Genomic DNA, 20044 nt, shown 5'->3' with positions numbered 1-20044 from the left:
TTGCCTAGATATGGATTTATTTGTAATGTGAGCTATGAAGGAAAAGGTAGCGAGAAGAAAGAGGGATGCGAGCCTTTCTACTCTTTTAAGGGAGGGCCTTTGGGGAGGTCTTTCCAGCTGAGGGCACAGCCCAGGCAAAGGCTCAGAGGCAGAAAGTGCAGGAGTGTGTTGTGGGTGGGGAGGCTACCAGGCACCTGGTGTGTGCCTGGGGAGAAGTCAGAAAAAGGCCTGGCCTCGGGGGGCCCAGGAAGTGGCTTCCAGAGGTGGGGAGAAGGCAAAAGAGAGGACTAAACCCTTTAGTCTGTTTGAGGGAACTCCAGCCCCCAGCATGTTGCTCTCTGGGGGATCCAGCAGGGCCAGGTGGGCAGTGGGAGCACCCTAGCCCCAGGTGCTACCTTCCAGCCTGGGGCCAAGCCTTTTCCCTTTCTCTCATTTGCAGCTTTCTGATAGGTGGGAAAGAGAAGCAGGAAAAAAGAGAGAGCAGAGGAAAAACAATATTTTCATTTCAAACACAGATAGGGGTGAGGGAGGCGGGAAGGAATCTGGTTTATGATACCTTTGAGACAAGCACAGAAAATCCCCACCGTGGCCCGAAATAGCACTAAAACAGACGTTTTGCCAAATCAGACTTAATTGAGTGGCTCTCTTCTTGACTCCAGCAGGATGTGGCCGGAGCTGGCTTTGTTCCCTTGGGATGACACTGTCCCCTGGGGCCCCTGCCCTGGCTAATTAAACAAAGAGGACCTGGTCTCCTAGGCAGGACAGGAACCTGGGGAGCTGAACTTGACAGCCCTTGGCCTCTGCCTGAGAGGGCCAGAAATGGTTACAGGGGTTGGGAAGGTGGGGGGTTCCTGACAGGAGGGCCAACTGAGTGAAAGCATTGGTGGGAGAGGCCTGGTTCCTCTAATATGTGAATATCTGTCTCTTTGGATGCTGAAAGGGATGGAGAAAAGCCAGCATTGAGTGCCTACTATTGTGCCAGGCATTGGGTGGTCCTCGCTAAGTCTTATTAACTGCCCTATATCCATTATCAAGGAAACTGAAGCACAGAGAGGTTAAGTGATCTGCCTGAGGTCACACAGCAATGAAGTGGCAGAGCTAGGATTAGAAATCACATCCGCAGGCTCCAAAGCCAGGCCCTGCCTGCTGCTTACCCCCTTCCCCATGTTAGTCACTCATCCATTCGGGAGCTAATTCCTGGCTATGAGATAATATTGTGACCTTGTGGGAAGTGAAGGCTTGCAGTCAGACAGCCATGAGCTTGGCTTCTGACCACAGCAGTTTTTCTTTTCATGGTTTTCTCCCTCAGAACCTCCTCTTTCCTCATCTATCAAGTGGGCATAATCATGCCTTTATCCTGGAGTTGCTGTAAAGGTTAAATTCAGCACAGAAAGGGATGGAAGGGGAAGGAGGAGGTCCCTGGGCCACCCAGCTTGGCAGGGTGCAATAAAAGAGTCCTAGGTAGAGGGAGCCAGGCAAGATTGCAATATCTCTGTGCCTATCAGTGTTGGGTTTCTTTATTTGAAAGGGGAGAGAGGGCAGACTCCGCTCTGCAGGTAGAGAAGGTGGTGTGGAATGCGGGTATTTATTTTTCTTTGCCTGTGAAAGCCCTGTTTTCGCTCAGGCTGTGTAGGGCTTCCCAACACTGCCATGGGTGCGCACATCTGCACACTCTGGGGTGCCTGCCATGCAGAGGCATCTGCCCAGGGTGGGCACTGAGGGCATCCACCATGTGACACCCCCGTGCAGCCTGTAAGCTCTCATCACAGCGCCTGGGATACCTGGGAGTCCCCAGAAAGAGTGAGGATGGGTGAGGGCCATGAAACCAGGGCATCATTCCTCCACCTCCTCTGATCAGGCCCTCCTGGTCCCATTCATCTCCTTATCTCCTGGCAGCCAGTGGGTTGCTGGGAAGGCAGGGGCAGCCTTCCTGATTGACAAACAAAACAAGCTTGATCACAAAAGGAGAGGGGAGACTGGCTGGGCCTCTCCAGCTCCCCTCCCCCTGCCCCAGGCATCTTTCCTGCTCCACCCAACTGGCACCCTACATTCTAAGATGCTGCGAGGGGGCTCCAAAGCCATTGTCGAAGGTCAGGCCACCCAGGCTAGGAGCCCCTTGCACTGGGGAGGTGGATTCAACGAGTGTTGGGGTTGCCATGAGGCGGCGCTTGCTGCAATGGCCGCCCCTCCTTCCCTTCAGCTGGCTGGGCAAGCAGCTTGGAGAGGAAGCCAGGCGGCAGGTAGCTGAGAAAGACATCGGATCCAGGGGGAGCAGCAGAGAAAGCAAACAAACAGGGCTTTGTGTGGCTGCAGATTGGCGGCTCAGAAGGGAAGCCAGGCCTGTGGTAGGGGGAAGGGAGAGGAAGGAACGGGAGACCAGGCCATTGCTCTGGGCCAGAGATCGGCGGCTGGACCAGCCCGGGCTGGGCGGCCGGGAAGTAGCGAGTGCCACTACGTGTGGACAGGCATCTGGAGTCACAGCCTGGCCGAGTCCCAGCTCTGCCACTTCACTCCTTAGCAGATCTGGGCTTGTTTGCCCACCTAATCTGGGCAGTCATTCACACGTAGGACTCGCTGGCTTAGGAGGAGAGTCACCTGTCCTGGCCCAGTCAGTGTCTGCTCTCATCCTACCCTTGTCCCGTCATTGCTGGCAGGACACAGAATCAAAGGGATTCAGGGTCTCCTGGGAGCTGCTAGCCTTGCCGGGTCTCCTGGGAGGGCAGGGACTTCTGCTTAGATCTGTGGGCACTTTGGAGTCTTTGACCGGGGAGGCAGCCGTGCTGAGGGGAAACGGGTTCTCTGCCCAATAACGGATGCCTGGGGTGTAGGTGGGCAGAGGCTGGCATCAGGCCTGAGGAACCAAACTGCCCCCTCCTCGTCGCGGTGGAGACGCACGAGGTGCGGGGAGGAACATAGCCAGGAAGACGGGCCTTCCTGTGGGGAGGGAGGGGCATCTTTTCTGGGGTGTGAGTCACATTCTGGATCCCAGCGAGGGCAGCCCCCAACCTGGCCCACCTCTCAGAGGGCTGGGAGGGCCCGGGCCTCGAGGAAAGGCATAGGTAGGAGCTGTCAGGCCAGACGCCCGGGCAGCTCCACGCTCGCCTCCGAGGCCATTTCCTTTCCTCTCTCCCCGACCTCGAGAAGGGGCGGCGAGAGGGCAAATGCCCGCGCTTCCTGCCGGTCCCGCCCCTCCCCGCCCGCGGCGCCCACCATCTTGGCCGCGCCGGAGCCGCCTCCGCGGTGGCGTCCCAGAGGCCGCGGTCGGGGCCCGCGACGCCGACGCCCGGAGGGGGCCCGGGACCTTCGGGGCGCTGAGGCCAGGCGGGGGGCGAGGCGGGGCGGGCCGCTCGCGTCGCCATAGCAGCGCCCAGCCCGGCATGCTTCGCGGGGCCGCGGGGCGGGGCGGGGTGCTGAGGCCCCGCCCCCTGGCGGATCCCGGGTCTTTTTCCGGGAACGCGGGGGCTTCCAGTCCCAGCGTTGCGGCCGGCGCTTGCGGGTTACCGGGCCAGGCGGCGCGCATCTCTGGGCCTCGTTCTCCCACTCCCTGGATGTTTGGGGATAATGAAAGAGAGTCTGTGCGGGTTAGCCTCGGGACGGGCTCTGCTTACCGAGCCCGGCAACCCCACGGCAGGGGCCTCGGGAAGCCGCTTCCGAGGGCCAGGATAATGGGGAGGCTGGACCCCTACCGCTTGGGGGCTATTGAAAGTGGAGTCCAGGCAGCCTCTCAGCTGCAGTCTCTGGGTCTCGAGCTCTTCCCCGGGACTGTGCATGGGTCAGTGAGGACCTACCCTTTGCCCTAGGGCAGGAGAAAGAAGGGGGCCGGGACTGCACACCTCACCCGGTCCAGGCCTGGACCCTGCAACCTCGGCCGGCCTCCCTCCAGCCCAGGAGCACAGGCCTCCCCTAGTTGGCAGTCGTTGGACTGTCTGGCTGGGAGGCACATTCCTACCTCCTGAGCTCTGGCACCCCGCCTGCCCTGGGGCAGCCTCTTCCAGAACTTTGCTGCCAACACTGCCCTGTCCCCACCCTGCCTTCTCGTGTCCTAAGTCCCTAGTTACTACTCCACAGCCGCCTTCTTTCCCCTAGTCTTTCTCTCTCTTTTTTTTTTTTTTTTGAGCTAGAGTCTCCCTTTGTCGCCCAGGCTGTAGTGCAGTGGCGTAATCTCCGCTCACTGCAACCTCCGGTTCCCAAGTTCAAGCGATTCTCCTGCCTCAGCCTCCCGAGTAGCTGAGATTACAGGCACTTACCACGGCTAATTTTTTTGTATTTTTAGTAGAGACGAGGTTTCACCTCGTTGGCCAGGCTGGTTCCAAACTCCTGACCTCAAGTAATCCTCCCACCTTCGCCTCCCTAAGTACTGGGATTGCAGGTGTGAGCCACTATGCCCGGCCTCCCCTAGTCTCTTAAGAGGCACCGATTCAGCTACCCTCTGTCACCTCCTACCTGTACTGAGCAGGCAGCTAAATTGAATGTCGGCCTTTGGGTCTCCGAAGGGAGGCTGTATGCTGGTTGAGAGGCTGTCCTCGCGCCTTTCTCCCTCCTCACCCAGGGCACATGCACAAAGAGGCTGAGAATCGGCTACAGTTGCAGCAGAAGAGACTCAGGGTTGCCATCGGAAAGAACTTCCCAGTCTTAAGCATTTTGTTCTTAGTGAAATTGTCAGATTATTGATATGTTGGTTGTAGAAATATCCAAAAATACAAGAAAAAAGTAAAAACTTTATAATTCCACCAGCAGTATGTAACTACTGTCAACATACTTTCTGTAGATGTATGATAAACCACTTATGATACATCTACGGAGTCATGCTATATATTTGGTTTTGTAAGGCACTTGGTGGTTTTAATAGCTTTTTTCTCACTATAAAAGGAGGACAGGCTTATTATAGACTTTTGGAAAATATGACAAATTAAAAAAAAATTCACCCGTACTCTCAGTCTCCAAAGGCAGCCACAGTTGTCTTCCCTCAACCCCCCCACCCCCGTTCATGGGGTTTTTCGCTTTGTGTTTTTTGTCTGTTTAGGTATGCCATCATTACTTCTGTATATAGCAGTTGATATTCCGCTTTTCTTACTTAATGCTGTTTAAGATGCTCCTGAACCACGTTCTTGGGAGAACTTCCGAGATGAGGCAGACATTTCTGGGGGTGATTTGTTGGACTGGCTGTTCACTTTCTGAGTTTGTCCTCTCCCTGCCTGTAGCCCCCCGACAGAGTCCTTCTCCATTGCCAATAACCAATGATATGCAGCTTGGGTCAGGGGGTCCTGCTTGCTGGGGGCCCAGGAGGCTGCCTAGTGTGGACAGGCAAGACTCATGGCCCGATGCTGAGATCTGGGCTCCAATAGTAAGGGGCTTTACTCTGGCCCAGATATGCCAGGTTTCAGGGAGGTCTCAGACCTTGGCCTCATCCTCATTCGGGGCCTCCTTTGCCTGGGCACACTCAGACCCGAGGCCCCTTGTCGATCCTGTGACCCACCTTCTGCTTTGACTTCCTGGGAGTTGGTTTCTGCTGCCCTTGGCTCCTCAGCCCCTCTTCTCCAGCCTCTCTCTGGAGGCATGCAGGCTTGGCACCAGCACAGCCTCCCTCTGCCCAGCTGCCCCTTGGCCCTAGCTACAAGCTGCCCTTGCCCTGACCTATCCCTACTGCCAGGCCTGTCTCTTCTCCCCTATTCCAGAACAGTTCAATTCTAACACATCCAAGCCCTGCGTGAAACAGGCCTTGGGAAATCACAGTTGCCAGGGACGGATTGGCATTTAAAAGGCATCCAAGGCTTTGGGGAAAAAGCTGAAGAGACAAGAGGATGCAGGGCCCTGTATCAGAACAGCAGCTGGATTTACTGGATGGAAAAATCACAGAATGCCCCTTTCCTTGGGAATAACAGTCCTGGCCGAGGGGCAGCGGGTGTGGCATGAGCACGCCATGCCCTGCCTGGCCACCACCTGCCATCACCTCTGTGTACTCTCAGAAATGAAAAGATTAGGGAGGGAGATTGTCAGCCTGCAGCCAACGGCCCGCTCTAACAGGTTTATTCAGTTGTAAAATATTTAAGACCTGTTTCACTTTACCTGTATCCAGGAGGCAGCCAGGTTGGGGCCGAGATTGATGTGCTGAACATGATTTATTTATCTGGATTTGCTCTTGTGGTCTGGGTGTTACCTGGGTGTGGAATTTAACCAAATGACAAGATGGGTTTGCATGTGTTCCTGAGCTTGGGGATTGTGTGTGTGTAAAAAGTGAGTTGGGGTTTGTGTACATGGCAGGGGTTGCTGTTAGGTGGCTTGTGTGTCTGTTTGTCACTGGGACCAACGTGTGGTTGTGTGTGTGTCTGATTTGGGGAAATGAGCTGAGGGTATGGGTGCTTACACACCAGGCAGTATCCACAGCAGGTCACACGTTCTTTGTGTGTTGGGGGCACCTCTGTGTGCGGCCGAGTAGCTGTTTGTGTGCATGTCCTGTGGTGTGAGACCTGGATCTCTCTCACCCACTTTTCATCAGTGGTGGGGCATTGCGCACTGACTGAGTTGCTGGGGCATCTGCTTTTCCATCCGGCCCTGGGTGAGCACTGACAACACCTGACTGTCTTCCAGTAGAACTGGGCCTTCCTGCCCTGCAGTCCAGAGACTAGAGGGAATTCGGTGGTCAAGGTGGTCCAGGCCCACAGCCATAGCCCTAATGCAAAGCATGGCTCCTACTCCAGTGCGCTGCTGTGGGGTGACCCTGCTCCTCCTCCCTGGACCTCAGTTTCCTCTTCTGCTGCAGAGGGCAGGCACCCAGGTCCCTGTGGCTGCTCTCACACACGGGCTTCTGGGTGGCTCATGGCAGGCTTAGGGCATTGGGCTGGGGTTTGTCTCCTGCCACTCAAGAGTTGAGTCCCACCAGTACTCAAGAACAGCAAGGAATGATGGGAAAATCCCTGCTTTGGGGCCCAACTCTGGATTCTGGGCGTTGTCTCTGTCCCCCGTCTAGGCCCAGCCCTGGCCCAGTAGTCAGGAAAGCGGCAGGCAACCCTGTAACAGCCCTCGGTCTCCCCCTCCCCCCACACCCCTTTATATTGAATGTGTCTGTCACTACTTTCCTAATGAGGCTGCTGAGGGCCCCCCTGGGGCAGATACCTTTGCAGACTGGAGGTGAGGGGGTGGGCCAGCCTCAGGGTCAGGACAGGAAGGGGAGCTGAGCCCTTCCCCTGCCTGCACCCCCAGGCCAGCTCAGCTGTGGAGGCATTGAGGCCCCTCTCAGCTCCTGAGCCAGCTGTGAGTGGGCATGAGAGCTTGGGGAGGTAGGAAAGCTCACCCCAGGCACTGAGTTTTCTTTGGCGCTGTGACTCTGTAGTAATAATACTTCCACCTGGTCGATATCTATGTTTGGAGGCCTACTGTGTGCCAGGCACTGAGATCAGCCATGATCTGGATGGACACACAAAATCCCTGCCCTTGAGGGAGGTGTGGCCAAAGGAAGAAAGACATTAATCAAAGAATCAAGTGATCTGAGTCGTGCATTCATGCATGGGAATGCCGGCTGATCACAAGCCAAGACAGAGGCCAGGCAGAGCTTCTCTGATGGAGACAGGGAGTCCTGTGCTTAGACTGGGGGCTGGTCCAGGCACTGGGTAAAGGCTCAGCCGGGATTGAAGGAATCAGGAGACCCAGATTCTTGCTGTGTGGCCTCAGGCAACTGCCCACCTTCTCTGGGCTCCTAGAGGCTGGTGGCTTCCTTCTGGCTCCCGTCACCTCTGAGTGGAACTCAGGCAGTATATGTCTCCTCTTCAGTGCTTTCTGCGCTCCCTGCCAGGGCCCTCAAGACATCTGTCGGCAACATCCTTGACTTTGGAATGCTGGAGGCACTGCCCCAGGGGACGCCTGGAGGCAAGCACAGCACCGCTGCCTCAGGCCCCACCTGCCAGTTCCTCTGGGCCCTTTTGCTCTCACAGAGCCACCTGGATCGAAGAAAGCCTGGAAGACATTAAATTGAAGAATTAGTCCCCTATTTTGCCCCAAAATTGCAGAGAAAAGCATTTATTCATGCATTCACTCATTCATTTGCTTGACTAGTGTTTCCTGAACACCTAGTAATTGCTGGGCACATTGCACTCCATGTTGGACTGAGATGGCAAAGTGGTGGTCCTCCTGCCACGTCCTGCCCACAGACCTGTTTTGAAAGCCCATCCATTGTCGGGGGGCCGGGGCGGGGGGGGGGGAATCAAATGAATTGCCAGTGAGTAATCGTTGAGTGACTTCATTTCCAATTTCCAGTTTACATTTCTTCTGGATTATTCTACCCTGCTTCCCCTGGCCACAGTTGGTGGAGCTGGCTACTGTCTGCCGGGTAGGATGGCCCACCCAGCCCACCAGCTGGTCACGGTCCCATCCCCCACCACTCCACCCCACCCTGTGCCTCTCCTGGTCATGTCACACATGATAGTGTGGCTTCCTAGTTATGAGCCCAGCCTCAGGAGCCAGACTGTCGAGGTTCAAAGCTCACTGTGGCTTGTGGGACCTTGGGTGTCCCCCTCCAAGCCTCAGATTCCTCTTGTGTAAAATGGGATCACAAGAGCAAGTACCCACTACTCCTGGGGCTCTTGGGGAGATTGAGAAAATTTATGCTAAATCCTTAAAACTCACATAAGCCTTGGCTGCTATCGTTGTTGAATAAATGAACCACTTGCAGGCTGAGACCGGGGCTGTGTGTCACATGGCACCTCTAGGCCTCAGTTTCCTCAGCTGCTTCTTTGGGAAAGCACATCTGCTCTCTAGGTTGGGCCTCCTCCCTCGTCCTCCAAAGACCTATTCTTGGGGCCTGGGCCCTATGAAACCTCTGGCTCTCGGACGCAGCCTGGAACCCCAGAGACGAGGTCAGGCTCCGCGGCCCGCCTCCTGTCGCCCGGCCCCAGGCGGGACTGCCTTGGCAGGCCTCGGGCCGCGAGCTGGAGGCGCGGCTCCCGGCTCGGGGCTCCAGCGGCCGCGCCCCGCCGCCCCTCGGCGTTCGCGCGCAGCCCCTGCGGGGGTGGCCGCCATCAAAGCGTCTTCTCGTTCTTATGCTAATGATCCCCATTAAAGCTTAATGGCTGCGAACGCCCGGGTTTAATTGCACCTGCCCGGGCCTGAGGCGCGGCCGGCCGCGGAAGCAGCTGCGCGCCGGCCGGGACGGCCTTAATTACCTGGAAAACGACGCCCGGCGGGGAGGGGAGGGGATGGGAGAGAAGAGGAGAGCGGCGGGGCCTCCGCGAGGCTGGGCCTCGTCCGCCGAGGCCGCAGTCCGGCCCCTCTCGTCCTCGGGGCGCGGCGCGTTCGTTTCATTAATTTATCGCCCTGCCTCGGCGGAGATCCGCTCGCCCGCTCCCCGGCGTTCAACCGCGCCGGCTTCGTGCTCCCCCGCGCCGTCCCCCGGCCATCTTGGGCTTGGCATTCAAGGCCCTTCGGGACCGCTGCTGCCACTGACCCAATGCCACCCTGCTCTGCACGAACAATAATAATGGTGGTTGCACATTACGTGCCAGGCGGTCTTGAGGGTTGAATGTGACCTCGCAGAGACCCCAGATGCCTCATCTCGGCCTTACTCCCCTCGTCTTTAGAAGCTGGTACCTCTGCCTGCAACAAAGACCCCTCTCCCTCCTCGCTCATCCTCCCTGAAACCCACCCCTGCCCCTCCAACAAGATGAGCCCCTGTCCTCCTGGAATGGGATTGGGGATGGGTCTGGGCCCTTTGTTGAGGGGTGGGCTAGCCCATGGTGAAGGTTGTCTGGGTGTGTCCTCCCTCTGGACTGACATTTCACTGAGGCCAGTCTGCCTGACTGCCCTATCTCTGTATGCCCCTGCCATCTCCCTGGGGATGGCCCTGGGGTTGTGGGGGCTGCACTGCTGCCCTGAGCCTTCTGCCTAGGCAGGGGGCTGTGAGACTGATGGGAACCTCAGGGAAACCTTGAGACCTAATGGTATTCTCTGTGGGACTTCCCTGTGCTCCTCCCCACCCCATCAAGTGATCCTGGGATAGGCGCCTGCCCCTCCTCTCTCCCTCATTCCCTTCTCTCACTCTTCTCTTTTTGCAGAGGGAAGGAAAACAGGGAAGAGGGAATAGACAGACCGCTCATGCAGTTTTTAGATGGTCCCCTTTCCCTCCCCTCTCTCTTCCATGTCCCCTTGTACCCAGCCCCTCTTTTTTCTTTCTTTGAAGACCGCATCTTGCTTTGTTGCCCAGGCTGGAGTGCAGTGGTGTGATCATGGCTCACTGTAGCCCTCAACCCGTGGGCTCAAACAACCCTCCCACCTCAGCCTCCCAAGTAGCTGAGACTACAAGGTGTGCACCACCATGCCTGGTTGCCCCTCCTTTCTGCCCCTTCCAGTCCCATCCCACCTCCCTTTGTGCGTCTCAGAGACCAAAGCCTGAAGCATTGCACAGTGCCCACTGGGAGGCCACCCAGCCTTGGTCCTGCCTGCAATGCTGAGAGCACAGAGGGGAGTCAGACTTGGGCTCTGCCCTCCAAGGACTCCAGTCGGGGAGGCAGCGCTCGAAAGGAATACTTGTCCTCTAATGGAAAAAGGACCAATTTAAAGGAAGCAGAGAACAGTCTTTGAGCTCAAACTGGGAAGGCTGGGAGAGGCTTCTAAGCTCAGCCTGGAAGGAAGGATAAGTGTGAGCTAATTGGCAGGAATAGCATTCCAGGTAGGGAAACAATTGGAGTTCAGCCCTGGCTAGGGCAGAACACTGGCTGACATGAGGGGAGAGGGAGTAAGGGACAACCACAGAAAAACTGAGCTCACTCCAAAGTGTGGAGGCATGAGGCTGGAGAGGTGGGCAGAGGGTCCTCTGTTGCCTAGCAACCTTCACTGCCTCCCTATTGCCAAGAGGACCAAATTCAGACCCTTCAGTTGGCACAAAAGCTTGTACCACCCACCTCATCCCAGGACGCAGCCTATTATCTTCAGCTGGGTTCCTCACTACCAGGCCAAGCCTCAGATGATGATTGTGAGCCTACTGTATATGGGAAGGGGGAATAAGCAGTGACCCCATCAGGGCTAATAGCAGTGGGGCCTGCTGCCCAACTCCATGCCCCTTCTCCCATTCTTGTCCCCAGATGTCCTTGCAGACAAAATGGAGGTGAATGGGCAGGCTGCCAGGAGCGTCAGGTGGCATCACAGCCGGGTAGACAGTCGTCACTGATTAATGAGGTGGTAGAAACCTAGAGGGAGGTCCCTACTGGCATGCCTCGGGGTTCTGCCCTTGCTCTGGTCAAGGCAAGGAATGAGGCTCACAGGGGTTTAGCACCTCCCTGCCAGGCTATGTGAAACTCTTGGTATCCAGTAGTTTATCACCAGCCATGAGGTGGCTTCTCTTAATATCTCATTTTGCAGATGCAGACACTGAGGCCAGTCGGGGTGAGGAGTGAGCTCAAAGTCACTCATCTCCGAGGTGGCAAAATTGAGCCTCAAACCCAGGGCTGTGTGACTTCAAAGCCTGTGTTTGTAACTGCGGAGCTGTGCGGCATCAGTAATGCATCTGCTGCTGCTGCCAGACGTGAGGAGGTGGGGCCCTGCCTTTCAACTTCATCTCTCTGACAGTGGTTAGCACTGTACTTTACGTGTAGTAAGTGCTCAATAAATGCTTGTGGACTGGATGATTGGGGCAGTAAGCCGTGAGCAGGGCTCAGAAGCAGTGGAGAGGCTCCATCACTCTCCCTCCCAACCTGCACCTCCACCCCCAGGAGTTGGACAGCGGCTGTAAGGGGACTTGGAGACTCAAGGCTTCCAGGCAGGGAGTGGGCTCACAGGAGGCTAGGGAGGATCCAACTTCCTGTCCAGGTCAGGGTCACGAGGACAGCCGCGCCCCCTACTGCCCCGCTGGGAGGCCAGGCTGACGTAGGAAGGCTGCACTGCAAGTCAGAATCATCAGCAAAACCTGGGGAATAGAGCGGGTGAAGGTTTCCATGCAGGGTGGGGACTGCTTTCTGATCAAGCCCCTAGGCCAAAAACCTTTGGAAGGGACTCTCTGAGGGCAGTGCATTCTTGCAGCGTCGGGAGCAGGAGTTCTCCCATAACCTTTTTGGGGTGGGGACCCACCTGTGGCTCTGGAAAGGTGTTGGCTCCGGCTCTGGGGCTCAGGGGGAGGGGGCCATTGGTGGGCAAAACAAGCATAGTGAAAACTGAGGCTCATAGAGGTTAAGGTCACAGAGCAGAGCTGGGTCTGTTTTCTTTTTGTTTCTGTTTTAGTTGCAGCAGGGGCTTGCTCTGTTTGCCAAGGCTGGAGTGCAGTGGTATGATCATAGATCACTGTAGCCTCGATCTCCTGAGCTCACACGATCCTTCCACCTTGGCCTCCCAAAGTGCTAAGATTACAGGCATGAGCCTTCATGCCTAGCTGGGACTGTTTTCAAACTCCACCAACCCCTTTTCTTTTGTTCCATTCCACTCTGCCCAGAACCTTCGTCTGGCTTCCCAGAGGGCCCAAGTCCTTGTCTTCAGAGGTCCTGGCTGGGGAGCCTTAGAGCATGGTCTTCCCTCACTCCAGGCTTCTCGGGTCTTCCTATTGGGGACTGACCGTGGGAGCAGTGAGCCACCGTGCACCAGGGCAGCCCGGCTCCTCGGGGGGTGGCCCAAGCAGTCAGGGCGGCAGGCTTGATGGGCCAGGGCCTGGGGACTCTGCCATGGTGGACCATTGTGCCCTCGCCTGGCTTGCCAGGAAAGTGGAGTGCGTGTGCTCACCCTTGCTTCTGAGGGGCCTTCCTGAGCAGAGGCTGTCCCTGGACACCCAGTGCTGTTGAGGCAGCTGGGGACACTCAGACCATGGTGGACAAAGACTTGAAGTCTCGTTTCAGCCCTGCACAAGGTGTGACCTTGGCTCCAGCACTGCTCCCTCTGGGCCTGTCTCTTTCTCAGCAGAATCTGGGACTGGCCACATCATCTCCAGGGGTTCTAGCATTGGACGCCTGAAAGTGGACAACATGGCAGTGTGAGGGGGCTCTTTGTGGTGGGGTGGTCAGAATGGCCCTCCATGTGGGGGGCTCTTTGTCTCCCCAGGGCAGTCCTTAACCACCAGCCAGCCTCCCCAGGCACCTGTGCCGGGCAGTGGGGTGTGTAAAGGCCTGGCACACACGGACAGGAGTTCCGATCTCAACTCCATCCTCATGAGCTCTGTGACCTTGGTGAGTCCCTTTTCTGTGTAGGCTTTAACTCTCATCTGGAACGTAGGATATGCATAGTCCTGACATCAGGACGTTACCATGAGTAGTAAGTGAAACTCCCACTTCAGGTCCTTCGCCTGGTGTCCAGGGCATGGGAGGAGCTAATACGTGGCCTCTGCTGCTTGTGTTGTTATTGGTGGTGGTGTTTGAGATGTCCTTAGAGATGTTGGCCAAAGTTTCCAGTTCCCCACCCTCCCAAGCCCGTGGGGAAATTGTGCTTCCTGGTGGTCTTTGGGTGGGGGACCGGGGGAGGGTCATGTGACCAGTTGTGGCCCGTGAGGTGTGAGCAGAAGTGACATGTCCCTTCTAGGCCAGAGCCTTTCATGGCCATGAGGATCCACAGAACTCACTTTCCTCTGGTAGACCAAAGTCAAGGTGGCAACTGCTCAGTGAGAGGGAGCCTCCCTGCTACCCCAGTGGATGGTAGTGTGAAGGATAAACCAACTTTTGTTGTTGTGAGCCCTTGAGATTTGAGAGTTTTGTTACAGCAACATGGCTAGCATATCCTGACTGATTCTTTATCATCATCATCATCATCATCATCACTCAAGCCTGTCCCCCGGCCAGGGGTCCATCCAGGAGAACAACAGCCATGGAGGAGACCCGTCAAAAAATAGAACTTTATTACCAATCTGTTTCTATAATTGTTTGACTCATTTTCTCACTCATTTGTTTGCTTTATCACCAATTTCTTTACATCATTTATTCCTTCAAAAACACTTCTTGGCTGGGTGCAGTGGGTCACGCCTGTAATCCGAGCACTCTGGGAGCCCAAGGCAGGCAGATCACCTGAGGTCAGGAGTTTGAGACCAGCCTGGCCATCATATAGTGAAACCCCATCTCTACTAAAAAATACAAAAATTCGGTGAGCTGAGATCGTGCCATTGCACTCCAGCCTGGGCAACAAGAACGAAACTCCGTCTCAAAAAAAAAAACAGAAACAAAAACAAAAATGAGCCAGGTGTGGTAGCGCACACTTGCAGTCCCAGCTACTTGCAAGGCTGAGGCAGGAGAATCGCTTATACCCAGCGGGCAGAGGTTGCAGTGAGCTGAGATCGCACCACTCTACTCTGGCCTGGGCGACAGTGCAAGACTCCCTCTCTCAAAAAACAAACAAAAAGGCTGGGCACAGTGGCTCACGCCTGTAATCCCAGCACTTTGAGAGGCCGAGGTGGGCAGATCACGAGGTCAAGAGATGGAGACCATCCTGGCCAACGTGGTGAAACCCCCTCTCTACTAAAAATACAAAAATTAGCTGGGCATGGTGGCGCGTGCCTGTAGTCCCAGCTACTCGGGAGGCTGAGGCAGGAGAATCTCCTGAACCCGGGAGGCAGAAGTTGCAGTGAGTTGAGATCGCACCACTGCACTCCAGCCTGGCAACAGAGCGAGACTCTGTCTCAAAAAAAAAAAAAAAAAAAAAAAGCAACAAAAACCAAACACCACTTGAGCACCTGTTTCATAGGCCCTGAGGGAGCGCACAGGCCAGCAGGGAGCTGTGGATCATTGTGCAGAGCCACGGTACTTGCCCAGAGGCCAGCAGCCCCTATGGGATGCTCGGGGTGGGGCATCAGATTTGCAGAGCTGGAGCGAGGGAAGGAATGGCACTTGGGGGAGTGGGTCTGCTGGAGAAAGGCCTACAGGTAACAGGAAGCACTAGGCAGTTGGGTCCGGCCAGCAGAGATGGGACCGTGTAGTGGCCAAGCTGGAGGGGGACTTTGGTCCCTGGGTCATGGGGTGTGCAGTGCTCTGCACTGAATGATGAGAGGGCATGCATAGGTGAAACGAGAGGCCAGCTGCTGAAGGGAGGAAGACCACGTAGGCGGCTGGGCCAAGGATCCAGGTGGACAAGGGCTGGCATGGGTCTGAAGAGGAAGAGCAGGGCCAGGGAAAGCCCAGGGCTGGATGGCCAGTGGTTGTGAGCTGCACCAGCAGCCCGAGGGAGCCGGGGACTGGATGGGGGTGGCCCTGTGCAGTGACGGGGAAAGTTTGAGGGATCAGAGTAGAGTTGGGGCACCCGAGCGGCATCCAGGGGAGATGTCCAGGATGTAGGGTGGTGAATGGACAGGACATTGAAGTGAGAATCACCCCTCCTGCCCATAGACAAACCATTGGTTTGAGGGTGGGGCCTGCCCTGGGAGCCGGGAAGCACACATTTCTTCTCTGTGTGGGCTCAGGGGAAAAAAAGAATTGAAACTCCCACAGGGGAAAAGTTTTTAAAGATTCCACCATTGGAATGCTGGTCTTGTGTAACAGGAATGTTTTAATCCATGCATTTGAAACACAGTTATTGAGACCCTACTGTGAACTGGGCTCTGCCCTAGGTGCCCATGGGTGAGCAGACAGACAGCGATCTCTGCCCTGGTGAGCTCCTGTCTTAGTGGGAGACAGGCAGCTAATGACGAGCAATCTGGGGCATGCTCCTTAGTCCTAAGCTACTCAGGAGGCTGAGGCAGGCAGATCGCTTGAGTTCAGGAGTTCGAGGCCAGCCTGGGCTACATAGCAGAACCCCGCCTCTACAAAAAATACATAAATTAGCTGGGCATGGTGGTGTGTACCTGTATTCTCAGCTACTCAGGAGGCTGAGGTGGGAAGATCGCTTGAGGCCCGGAGTTTGAATCCAGCCTGGGTAACATAGCAAGACCTCGTCTCTGAAAATAACTAAATACTTTTAAAAAGAAGATAGATGTAGTGAGAAAAAAAAGTAGGTGGGGAAGGGGCTCAGGGATGGGGGAGATGTGTGCAGTTTTAAATTGGAGTGCCAGGAAAGGCCTCCCTGAGAAGGTGACAGGTGAGCAAAGACTCGAGGGAGGTCAGTGAACCTTGCAGTGTCAAAGGGAAGGGCATTGCAGGCAGAGGGAATAGCAGTGCAAAGGTCCTGAGGCAGGAACGTGTTTCCATGTTGCAAGAACAGCAGGGGAGCCACTGTGGCTGGAGGGGACTGAGAGAGGGGAGAGGGTTCCTGGAAGACTGTTTATTTGAGACAGGGTCTCACTCTGTCACCCAGGTTGGAGTGCAGTGGCATGATCTCAGCTCACTGCAACCTCCACCTCCCAGGCTCTAGTGGTCCTCCCACCTCAGCCTCCTGAGTAGCTGGGACCACAGATGCGTGCCACCATGCCCTACTAATTTTTTGTATTTTTGGTAGAGACGGGTTTTTGCCATGTTACCCAGGCTGGTCTCAAACTCCTAAGCTCAGGCAATCCACCTGCCTCAGCCTCCCAAAGTGCTGGGATCATAGGTGTGAGCCACCGTGCAGGCCAGACTCTAGCTTTCATTCTGAGTGAGCTGGAGACTGCAAGAGGCAGGCTCCAAGCTGACTTACTATCTCACAGGCTCCCTCGGGAGTTGAGGGGGCCAGACAGAGCTTGAAGGGGAGTAGAAGGCTCCTGGAGGCTCTGGCAGACCTCAGAAGCTGCAGCCACATCGACCAAGCTGACCCCACCCACCATCTCCAAGGAATGGGGTAATGGGTACCCCAGGCCTCTCAGGTCTCTGCCTCTGCCATGCTCCTCCTCCTTCCTCCTGCTGCCACCCTCTGATGGTGCTTCAGCCTGTGCCATTTTTCTTGGTCCTCTCCAAGTGTATATTGACCCTGAGGTGGCAGCAGGAGGGGAGGCAGGCCCCCTCCCCGGGAGGAGACCCCCTTGATGAACTCTGAGAAGCTGGTTGCTTAGCAAGCCCTTTTTTCTCCAACAATACTTGTGCTAATCAGCCTAGATTGAATGAACAAGGAATTGGCTTTTGCACCTTCCTGTCCTCTCTTCTCATATGTATATATACACACACACACACACATATATATGTACATTTTTTTCCCTTAGAGACAGTCTCACTATGTTGCCCAATCTGGATTCAAAGTCCTAGGCTCAAGCAATCCTCCTACCTTAGCTTCCTGAGTAGCTGGAACTACAGGTGTGTGCTAGAGTGCCTGGCTAGGGACTCCATTCTAGAATCATGGAATCTTAGGGGTCCCCTGGGTTGCATCTTGACTCAGTGAGTGAGTGGGTTACTTTTTCACATCCCTCCTTGTACACCTCCTGTGACTCCTGGCAGCTCACTCTCTTTCTAGCGACTGAGGGCCTCTGGACAAGGTGAGGGGGACAGAGCAATGGTCCAGAAGTTAGAAGACTGTGGTCCCAGTCACAGGCTGGGCACCATAAGTGGACACCATAACTGACCCATCCTCCTTTTGTGCTCAAATGCTGCAGTTCATCCGGAAACAACCAAAACATTCCAGCTTCACAGCTGCCAGGGTTTGGAGTTGAACCCTGTGTCCCGTGCTCCTGCCACCCCTGCTCCAGGCACAAAGGGAACAGTTCGTCAGTCCACCACGGGCCTTTCCTATCCTCAGTTGCAGAGTGGGCCAGGACATGCCACTTTACAGATGGGAAGACTGAGGCCCAGAGAGTGGAAGGGAAGGAGAGGAGCCCATTCCAGGCTCCCGGCCTGGGATTTTTCCCATATGCTCCAGCAGCCACCCGGGGACCATCATTATGACAACAATGATGACTGATGGAGGGCCTAGTGTGCCGGGCACTGTGCTGAGAGACCCCAAGGAGGGCGTAGCATCTGTGTCCACAGGAGGAGGCTGTGAGGCTGAGAGTACCTAGGGAGAGCAGAGCTGGAGCTGGCTGGGCTCTGGCCACGCGGCTTTGCTGTTTGCTGTCTGTTGTTTGCTGTATCAAGGGGCGATACTCAGGCGGGCTCCTCTCAGTCTCTCTTCTTTGGTCTCACCTCTACTCAGAAAAGCCCTTTGCTGGCCCCCAAATACTCCTACCCCGACTCTCTTCTCCACCCCTCCAGGCTCCCAAGGCCCCTGCCTGCCTCGGCCTCCCTGCTGGGTTGACCACAGTCAGTCCTGGCTGGAAGCTGACCCTCTCCACAGCTGCCCCAAAATACATGTCACAGTGGGGCATTTGCAGTTCCAGCCTGGGCAGCTGCCTGCTAGGTCTCTTTCCTGTCCTTCCCTGGGTCTGCCCCCAGGCCCCTGGCCTCATTCTGGTCCTGAGCTCCCTTCTCTGGGCCAAGGAGCTGCTGGGCCTCGGGGAGGGGGAACCCCAGCACTAGGTCCAAAGTGATGTAGCAGGGCCACTGTCTGTGCCGGGGCCTGGAGCTTTCCTCTGAACCTTAAGGGGCCCCCAGATCAGCTCCGTGCGGGCCTGGGGTGCAGCTTCCAGAATCTTGGAAACCTGTTTTTCATGGAGCCAGATAGAATGAGCACCCAGGAGGAGGCAGTTCCAAGAGCTGGTGCTTCAGGAGGAAACCTGCACAGCAGACAGGCGTGCGCACATTCCTAGATGCTAGCCCTGTGGCGGCGCACCTCACGCTCATCACAGTACACGGACATGCTCACCTGCCCACCATGGGTGGTCAACCCTTGGACACCCACACACCTCTCACACCCTCACACACACACTCTGCACCACTCGCCCAGCCCCGGCCACGCTCATGTCAGGATTCTGAAGACCTCGAGCACACACAGACACGCACCTGGTCACGTGCACTTTCACACACACTTGGCACCAGGGTGGCAGCAGCGGAGGTGACTCAGAAGCCTGCTTTTCACAGAGAATCAGAACCCAGAGGGGGCTTTAGCCACAAAAAAAGAGCATTTCAAGGAGAAGGGCTGCCTGCGTGCCAAGCACACGCCCCTCACCTACCCAGGACCCCTTGTGGGAGCTGAGCCACATGGAGACCCCGGGGTACCCATCCCACCCTCCAACATCCATCCCTACGTGGATATACGGCCACAGTTGCAGCTGCGGCCATGAGGAGGGGTTTTTGCTCCTTTTTAGCAGTGCTCCATCCCCTACCCCAGAGTACAGGGAGCTGCCCAGAGACCCTCCTGGCCCCGGGGGCCTGTGAGTCAGAGGCTGCCAGTGGTGGCCTTTCGGCTGTTGCTGGGGAAATGGCAGCACAGTGGCCACCAAGACTAGGACTCCCTGGGGAGGCCCTGCTGGCCCTGGCACTGGTGGCTTGGCCTCACCCAGCCCCACCTGGCAGATGTGCCCCTTGTGGCTACCCAAGGACTTGCCCCCTCCTCATTTCAGAGGTGGAGAAACTGAGGTAAAAAAGTGGAGACAGCCAGGGCACCCCTCCCACAAGGCCCTGCCTCATTTGAGACAGAGCCCTCTGGGAAGCCTATGCATTCTGTAGGTGGGGACCTTTGGGGCCATTTTTTCCAGAGGCCCAGAGAGGGCCGTCTTCTTGCCCAAGGTCACACAGCAAGTTCATGGCATAAGCTAGCCAGCCTCGTACTCCAGAGCTCTCCTGAGGGCCCCCATGTGTCTGTGCGGGGGTGTTGATGGGGGGCAGGTGGGAGGGAGGAGGTAGGGCTGATTTGTTTCCCAGCCTCCTCCCCCTCCCCTGCTCCCTTCTCTCCCTCACACGGTTTGTTTGGAGAATGACTCACAGGAATGCAGCAAAATCCTGATGGATGGGAAGGCAGGGCCGCAGTACCCGGAAAACCTCTCCAGGGTAGGGAGGCGGGGCTGAGCCTTGGGGCCTGAGAGGCTGGTGATAGGGGAGCCCTGCGTACAGGTGGGGCGACTGAGGCCCTGGAAGAACTCTGGTCACGTCCTGGCTGGGGGTTGTCCCTCCTCGGCAGAAACACACAGGCCCTGGCTGCCGCAGCACCCCTGGAGCACCCGTCCCCCATGATTTCCATCTTTGTGTCCCCGAGGCATCTGGTGCACTGTAGATGACAAACACATGCATTTTGGCACTGAGTGTGACCCAAGTCAGACCCTCCTGTGTGTGCCCTGTCCCCCAGGTCCTCCCAGCTCCCCGGAGTTGGGGGGCGGGTGCTTGCCATTCAGTCCTTTCAGAGGCAGCTAAGGGCCTACGGCGTGCTGGACACTGCCAGGGGCTGG

The 20044-nt window shown here is 56.3% G+C and overlaps 1 protein-coding gene across 6 annotated transcripts in view; it reads left to right on the top strand.

The window, feature by feature from the left end:
- RAI1 (retinoic acid induced 1) overlaps positions 1–20044 on the top strand; it is a 130027-nt gene that overhangs the window by 10048 nt on the left and 99935 nt on the right. For 2 of the 6 annotated variants that reach the window (XM_063799692.1, XM_009432665.5), the window contains exon 1: positions 3375–20044. This exon is cut by the window's right edge and continues 12061 nt beyond it. The exons of 3 other annotated variants lie outside the window; for them this stretch is intronic. The gene's annotated coding sequence lies outside the window, so the exon portion shown is untranslated. Of the gene's footprint in view, positions 1–3374 lie in introns of those variants that run through there. One more of the 6 variants, XM_063799693.1, reaches the window with a different exon arrangement.

This window comes from Pan troglodytes, chromosome 19 (assembly GCF_028858775.2).
Source record: "Pan troglodytes isolate AG18354 chromosome 19, NHGRI_mPanTro3-v2.0_pri, whole genome shotgun sequence".
NCBI lineage: Eukaryota > Metazoa > Chordata > Mammalia > Primates > Hominidae > Pan > Pan troglodytes.
This window is presented reverse-complemented; position numbering and strand designations above follow the sequence as displayed.